General features: G+C 32.8%; 1 long non-coding RNA gene across 1 annotated transcript; it reads left to right on the top strand.

The window, feature by feature from the left end:
• Nucleotides 1-7999: 7999 nt before the first annotated feature.
• On the top strand, nt 8000-9161 carry LOC137640447 (uncharacterized). The gene is made up of 2 exons (XR_011044352.1): nt 8000-8789; nt 8866-9161. It is a non-coding gene; the product is annotated as an uncharacterized lncRNA (long non-coding RNA).
• Nucleotides 9162-9297: the final 136 nt, after the last annotated feature.

Genomic DNA, 9297 nt, shown 5'->3' with positions numbered 1-9297 from the left:
AGTTTTAGTTGCAGAGGTCTTAAGAAGAAATGAATGGAATTATTTACAATGTGTTGTGTAAATTTTTACATTCTATATTTCATTTTTAATTTTTCGTAGATGTGTTATTTTTGGGTGATTTCTATATATATATATATATATATATATATATATATATATATATATATATATATATATATATATATATATATATACATATATATATATATATATATATATATATATATATATATATATATATATATATAATATATATATATATATATATATATATATATATATATATATATATATATATATATATATATATATATATATATATATATATATCTATATATATATATATATATATATATATATATATATATATATATATATATATATATATATTTATATATATAAATTATGTGGCCTCTCAGTTTAGTAGATGCCAATTCTTGGTTGGAGTGTTCTCCATATATCATAGACTAGTAAGGGAGAGTGCGCTCCTCCTCCCGGATTTAGGAGCTGGGGGGGGTGGGGGGGGGGTGGACGACTAATGCCCTAATTCATGTATGCAGGATGTCATATACGAAAAGGTAAATGAAATCAGCATTCATGAATATTCCACAAAAAAATGTATGTCTCGGCATATTTTTGCAAACCTTGCACTTTAGTAGTAAAGGTGAGTTTCAGTTGCCGGTGAGCACTCGAGTTAACAAGTCCCTCACCTGAGGGGTAGGTGTGTATAGTGCACTTACGAACGAACCTTTTGTAATAAATAAAAAAAAAACATATTCCGACGTCTAATTATCGTTTTATTAGGGTCATATATATATATATATATATATATATATATATATATATATATATATATATATATATATATATATATATATATATATATATATATATATATATATATATATATTAGACCTCAATGAATGTAAGAGAACTGAAGCATAAATTCATTTAGATTTTCAAATCATTACCTATAATAATTAGAATTTACCATAATAATTATTATCTGATAAATATAAAATCGTTTAATCAAAAGACTTTAGTTAAGATAGCATTGTTAAAGAAACGACATCCATTTACATTATTCTAACGTATAACGTAGAAAGATCTATAACCTTCAATTATAGTGATTCGTATTGAAAAATCTTACGGAAAAATTATAATAGGAAATGTCTTTTGTCCATTTAGGATTTTCATTGGCTGGTCACTATTTTTATGTACAAATTTTACATTTTGGTTTCTTGCTCGACGTTTTATATCCTTGAAACTGAGAGAGGAAAACTGTTATAGATTCAAGAAATTCTAAGCAGTAAAACCCATGAATGAGTAAATCAGAAAGCGGGAACAAATGGGGGTCTAAGAAGAGAAAAGAGGAAAGAAAAAGAATATCTAAGCTGTTTCTCCATGTAAAGAAAATATGACTGCTGCTTACAGCACATATTATAGTTTCATGACTCAAGTTTCGTACTTTCAGTAACCGCACAGTATAGCGCTCTCCCTTGTGTACTTAGCAAAGCTCTTTTCTTCATTCGAAGATCAACGAGCGAGTTGAAGGAGGATTTCACAGAGATGAAAAGACGTAGTAGTATCAATAGTAGGAGTGGAGAAAAAGGAACGAAGAGAAGCAAGAAGGACTTGAAAAGTGGAAATTAGAAATGGAGAGAATAGGATGTAATAAAAGTAGGACCCAGAACTGATATGGAGTATCAGTACTAAGCTAAAGGATGAAGATGGGTGTGGAGGTAGGCATGTAACTATGTTTGAATGAAGGCAGAATAAGTAATCATCTCAAAGGAAGGGAGAAGTGCTAAGACGGAGAGAAATAGGATATACATAGTTGATATCAATACAATGCTTGTAAAAGGATAGATACGGAGGAGTTCGTTTAGACGTAAGGTCTAAGGGAAAAGGGTGTAATCTAATAAAGATAGATAGACGAGTCAGTGAATGCATGGGAATATCCAAATTGGTATTGAAGGTACAATAACTAAGCATGAAAAAAAAAAGATGAAGGTAGTAATGTTTTCCCACAAATGAGTTAGCAACAACAATAAAAGAACGATTAGAAGGATATAAATTGATTATGAATAAAATTTGGCTTTTAAGTTACTTTCAAAGATAGAAAAATATAGAGAAATCTTACGAGGAAAGAACGATAGAAGAATAAACATTGAGTTCTTAGCCTTTGCTTATATGATGTAACTTTTGACAAGTGAATTATTCTTGCCTTTGTTTTGGCTAAGGTAAGGAAGACCATCGCCACTTCTTACCCCGAAAGTGTTTGAAGCTCTCTCATGGGGACCAATTATCCTCCTTGGTAGTCATATCATTTATCTGCAGACCCTCCTCCTACTGGTCCTTAGCTGACTCTGTCACTAGCCATCAGTTCTTTTATATTATTCTATTATATATATATATATATATATATATATATATATATATATATATATATATATATATATATATATATATATATATATATATATATATATATATATATATATATATATATATTCTCTGATTATTACGGCTAGAGAATTATATAAACCCCGAAGCTCCAAACTCTCCTTTTTATTTTTCATAAAGCGGTTACACTTGAATAATATCCCATCTTTGGGAATATACACAACCACAAGACGGCAATATAAATGAACACTGAATATCCAAAGGTCTCCTACGTAACACTCAAAACAAAACTGGGTGATTACTTAATATAAACTATTCAAAGACCACCTCTTAATTCGGTTCTTAATTAGGGATTACGAGTAAATCAATGAAAGGAGAAATGGGTAATCGAGATGTCACCCACATTACATAAATAAATATATTTTATAAAAAATTGACAATAATACAGAGGAATTGACAAAAAAATTTAATCATCAAAGTAATAAACCTGAACAAAACCTTAGACTAAGATAATTTGTTCGACCAACGGGTGTACACCTCGTTTCACTGCACTATGGTTACAACCTGTGTTACGCAATATTTTGACCAAGGTCGGCTTGTTCCCATCCAGAGTGGCTAGCATACCTTCATAAATATACAGTTCAAAGGCATCCCTGTTGTTTGGGGTTGCAATGTTCTTTGTGTAAATGTTAGCTGATTTATTCTCCTCGTAGTTCTTTCCCGATTGTTTCTTCATCTTCGCATTCTGTGAAGTTGAATTATCCTTAACCACTTGCGCGACTGCTTTCGGGTGGTTCGTCCAACATTCTTTAGTGATATGGCCTCTCTTGCCACGTTTACAACAGACAATATTAATCTTCTGCACGTCTTTCCCAACACCTGAAGAAAGACGACTCAACGATTGTTGCTGAGGTACTATCGCTTTCTGCTTTGGAATAGTACCAATGGTACTTCTGCTGTAACTATTGAACTTGTTCAAATAGTTATTACTGAACTGATTCCCATGGCTCGGCAAATACTTGGCACTTGGTCGGAATGACGGTTGAAACTTCATACCAGAGGAGGATTTACGACTGATAATATTATAATCTTCACTCAGCAAAGTGACTTTATCAAGTTTCTTCACCTCTCTCTCAAATATGTTCGAATATGTTCAGGAATCCCCGTAAATATTGTTCCAGCAATATGAATTTTTTCTAAATCAGGCATCTCTCTAACTTTAGTAGCCTCTATCCATCGCCTAAAAAATCGTTATACCTTATAAGCGTAATCCAGGAAAGTAATTTTCTCCTCCTTCCGCAAACTTCGAAATCATCAATTATAATATTCAGCGGTCATCTAATACATTCGTAGCATGCTTCTTTACCTTCTTGATACTCCTTCCTCTGGTCCTGAGACAAGGCATGATACACACTGCGGCCTTTCCAAATGAGGACACTGCAATAACATAGACCATTTATCTTCTGACCATTCCATCGTCAACGTAACCATTTAAAAATGATCGAAGAATTCGTCGGGAACTTCTTATGCGAATTTTTGAATTGAACTCTGCGTATTCGTCATATTAAATACGGGATCAAGCATTGTAGGGATCCTCTCTGTCAATTTTGTCGACCATGCTCGAGTATTCAACAACTCAAACCCCTTCACGTGTCGAGCAATTTCACTTGCTTATTCCTTCCCTTTTTCTTTCCATTCTCTCTCTCTCTCTCTCTCTCTCTCTCTCTCTCTCTCTCTCTCTCTCTCTCTCTCTCTCTCTCTCTCTCTTCTCGGTTTGCAGTTTCTCTTACTTCTTCTCCCCGTCCTTATTCCTGTTCTCTCTCCCTTTCATCTTGTCTTGCTTCCATTTCCTTCGCATGTTTTGCCATTTTTCTTGCTTCTTCTCTCTCTTTCTATTCCCGTTCCTCCCTTTTTGCATTCTTTAAGTTAATCAAATTCTTTTCCCCTGCAATTAATCAAATCTTGGCCCGTACATCCTCTTTCACTTCATCAGTCTATGGGTCAACTGATCCTTGCTTCACTGCAAATTCTGCTTCAGCATTCTCCAAAAGTTCACAAGCTGCTACAATATATTCTTCCGACAACTTTCCCGAGTTTATCAACGCTTCCAAGGCTAGACACTTGATATGTGATTTAATCATTCAACTCTGTGCATGGCCACCACATGCCATTAAATAGAGAGCCACTGAGTTTTAGTTACAATAGCTTCAGACAAATGCTGTTATCACCTTAAAAGAGACTCGCTCGACCCCAAGGGTCTAGGTACCAAAAATATATATTACGGCTGGCAAATTACATTAACTCCCGGGCTTCAAACTAACCTGGTCAATTTTACTTGAATCTGTTACACTTGAATAATACCCGCGCTTTTAGAATATACGCAACTCCCAGACGGAAATATATAAGAACACTGAATATCCAAAGATTTCATATGTAACACTCGAAACAAAACTGGGTGATTACTAAATACAAACTATTGAAAAACAGCATCTCACTTCGATTCTTCGTTAGGGATTACGAGGAAATCACTGAAAGAAGGTATTGTTAATCGAAATGATACACACTATACACAAATAAATTTATCATATAAAAAGTTAACAAAAATACAGAGGAACAAACACCTAAATTAAATCACTTGAAATATTAATGACTAAAATCTTAGACTAGAGTGGTCAAACTACAGGCCCGCGGGCCAAATGCAGCCCGCAAGGGGATTTTTGGTGGCCCTCCAGCACTGACCTAATAATGCAGCATGATTTACTGTGGCAAAACCTTACTGGACCTAAATGATATCTCCTGAATAATAACAAAATAAAAAAAAAATTATTTATAATGAAATAAATTAAAATTCCACATTGCAGTAAAATTTCAATGCTCTCTCTCTCTCTCTCTCTCTCTCTCTCTCTCTCTCTCTCTCTCTCTCTCTCTCTCTCTCTCTCTCTCTCTCCATTCAAACCATGCGTTCAATATTAATTTTTATTTTCTTTTGACGGTAGATAGAATAATAATAATAACAATAACAAATATAAATGTAACAAGATTAATGAAAACCCCGTGAAGAAAATGGGGATGAAGCCCCTGCTGTTTCGAATAGTTTTCAGCTTGCCTCTGTTTTGTAGTTAAGCACGTCTTTCAATACTGAGTCAAAGTAAGAAAAAAAAATGCTCTGATATGAACTGAGCCTATGATATGAAGTGGGAAAAAAGAATTTTGTGTGCCATCAAATAGGTTCTGTTCTTAAGGAATACGTTCGAAGGCATTGTGAGACATTGCACAAAAATAAGTAATTTGGTTTTAAAGAAGAGACTCTTTAGCAGCTCTTCTAGAATGACACTCCAAAAATTAAACAATTGTTCTCTAGTCCTGGGTAGTGCTATAGCCTCTGTACCATGGCCTTCCACTCTCTTGGATTAGAGTTCTCTTACTTGAGGGTACACTCACACAAATTCTATGTGTTTCCTTATTAAGGCAAACATCAACAGCAAAATCATGGGCTGCATAACTTCTGAAAACCACAAACAGCTAGTCTTACTTCGTTATAAAAGGTACTTAGGAACTTAGAAGAAATAGACAATCATTTATTGGCGGAGAATTAATAAAGCGGTGTGCAGTAAAATAGCTCAAGAGTTTGCCGCAGAAAATGTACCTGGCAGTAAAAAAAAAAAAAAAAAAATTGAAAGTGCGTCGCATTCTCTTACCAATGGGTTGTAAGAAGAGTGAATGAATTTTACCAGCATGTTTCTATGGAACTTAGAAATATAATGAAACGTCGCAAGTACGTTTTATTGGATTTAGGTGACAGCACTGATGTAAGTGACACAAGTCAGTTACTCGTATTTGCCGGCACCATTGGCGAAGATTTTGTGGTATACGAATAACTTGTCAAGATGCAGTCATTGATTGATGATAGCGCATGTTCTTATATATATATATATATATATATATATATATATATATATATATATATATATATATATATATATATATATATATATATATATATATATAAATAAATAAATATATATATATATATATATATATATATATATATATATATATATATATATATATATATATATATATATATATATATATATATATATATATATATATATATATATATATATTATATATATATATATATATATATATATATATACGTTTCCCCCAAATCCGTGGTAAGTGAATGTGGAGGGTTTAAAATGTTTCCCTGCATTGTAAGTGATAGTAGGGAAGCTATGGTTGGCAGTAATGTTGGGTTGGTTAGTGTTTGACAGAAAAATGAACTGCATTTCGTCACACTGCAGTGCATTATTCACCGAGAAGCCTCATGAAGCAAAATATTGCAGATGAGCGATACCATGACAAGTATTGTCAGTATTGTGAACTTAGTCAGAGTCGGAAATATTTCCTTAGACATATAAAATTTATATCATTCCGGGAAAACTAACACATAGTACAGTGACCTGCCACTTACCATTTCTATAAAATCAGCATATCAGTCATTCATTACAGTGCTAAATTCAGCTACACGATAAAGACTTCCTTTTCTCCCAAGCAATTCTTACAGTATTGACTGCCCACCTGAACATTCTAAACATGAACCTATAACAAGGAAAAGTACAGAATGTTTCCTAGTTAGTAGAAAATGATGATTCTTTTCGTCAACAGCTGCAACTTTTCAGTGATTGCTGAAACAAAAGAGATCTAACACACTTCCCTTCTTGTCATGAATTGAACAGAAATAATAGAACATACTCGTAATCTTTTCTTGGAAAACTCGAATGGTGGTTATATTGTGAATTTGAGATAAGATGTATATATATATATATATATATATATATATATATATATATATATATATATATATATATATATATATATATATATATATACTGTATATATATATATATATATATATATATATATATATATATATATATATATATATATATATATATATATATATATATATATATATATATATATATATACATACAGTATATATATATATATATATATATATATATATATATATATATATATATATATATATATATATATATATATATATATATATATATATATATATATATATATATATGGTTGTGTGTGTAGATTTACTTGGATTGTATAGTACTTTGAAGTTAAACAGGAATAGAACTGTGAAAGGTTCTATTTTTTCTTATCTTATGATTAGAAATTATTACTAAATACTAGTACCTGAGTTGTTATATTTTTTTTCTCTCTTTTTGTATATTATATGTAATTTATTCACGATTTGAAGTTAAATATTAACAAAACTATATAAGCTTTGAATTTTTATTTTTACTGACACGGTGTGTAAACTCTTCAAGTGCATCAACATACTTGGTAAAAAAAAAAAAAAATCATTTATATAAAGGAAATGAAACCTCTCCTCTTGGGGGGATATGCTTCCGTTCAGCTCCTGCACCAGGAATTCTAACTCTAATATTAATTTTATTTTTTTGGCCGCCATCAAGGATTTTAGGTAATGTGGCTCTCGCCATGGAAAAGGTTGGACCACCCTGTCTTAGACTAAGACAAGAAAATGTTACTCCATATACAGAATGAATAAATTTTTAATGTACTTGCCTACAGCGGCAGGAAGGATTCGTAAATATGGGATTTCAGTATTACCAAAATAAGAAAAATATACTTGGTACAGCTTACAGTCCTTCCTGCTGCCATAGTTATGATTGGCAAATTGTTGACTCCTCCTTTTTTGTTGTTTACGAGGAAACTTCGAGACCGGTGAATGCGTACCAGCAGTACTAGCAGTCCAAGCAGTCTCAGCAGTCGAGGCAGTTCTGCCAGTCTGGTCAGTTCGGACGGTCCTTGGTAGGACCCACCACATGCCATTGAGCCCGTCTCCCATCGTCTGTGTGAGCCAGTCCTCCTGGAGGATGTCTTGGACGAGGCTCTGATAATTTTATTAAGAATCAAGGGTCCCTCAAGAGGCATTTGTGAATTATTCCCTTGGTTCCATAATTTGGACGGCGTAATTGGTGGCCACCTGGATGTACTCTGCTTCCTACGACTGATTTGTTCGTCATCGTCTCGACCTCGACTCGCCTTAGTGGAGGATTTGTGGAGAAAAGTCACGTTCTCCTAAGCATTGACTTCAATCTCTTCTTGCTCGGATGGACTACGGTGAGTACCAAGTATTTTTGGGGCAAATACTGAATGGTAATCGTAGCAATCTTTTGAGCCTTTGTTGCTGCCTATTAAAGTCCTTCCTACCTGCCATCGGTAGAGTACGGATATTCACGAATGTTTAATAGTTATAGAGGATTTATCTTGTCCTTACAGTGGTTTCGCAACTCTACTGAAGGTTGTTCGTGGGTTTAGTGTACATAGTGGTAAGCTACTATTTGTTATTTTCTGGATAAATCAACATAAAATTGTAAGAGTCCCCTTTAATGCAAACTTACACAGATATTATATTATTTCAGGATAGGATTATCCAGCCTTGATATGGTTGTCATACTTGGTTTTTCTTGTCTTGACCTACTTACAGTAAGGTAACGGTTTGCATATTCCTATGTATAAGTGCTTCTTGCCATATTATTCTTACGTATATAATTTAAGTTAATTCTTAGGCTTTACCACTAACGTACAATTTCTGTATTTCCCATCCAGGTATGGAGGAGAAGCTGATTATTGAAGAGGAAGAGCCCTGTGTTATGCACTTGACACATTTGCAATAAATAATAAATTTAAATATTTCAAAAGTGTATGAATAGACTTCCCTTCCGTATTTTAAGTACCTTATAAGGTGACTTCACAGTTTTTCAGCTTACTCCATGAAGATTATACAATCAATTGTTTCACTAGAAATTTAATTTTACATAAATATATAATTTAAAA

Source organism: Palaemon carinicauda, chromosome 5 (genome assembly GCF_036898095.1).
Source record: "Palaemon carinicauda isolate YSFRI2023 chromosome 5, ASM3689809v2, whole genome shotgun sequence".
NCBI lineage: Eukaryota > Metazoa > Arthropoda > Malacostraca > Decapoda > Palaemonidae > Palaemon > Palaemon carinicauda.
The sequence above is the reverse complement of the archived record's forward strand: the minus strand, read 5'-3'. Positions and strand labels throughout refer to the sequence as shown.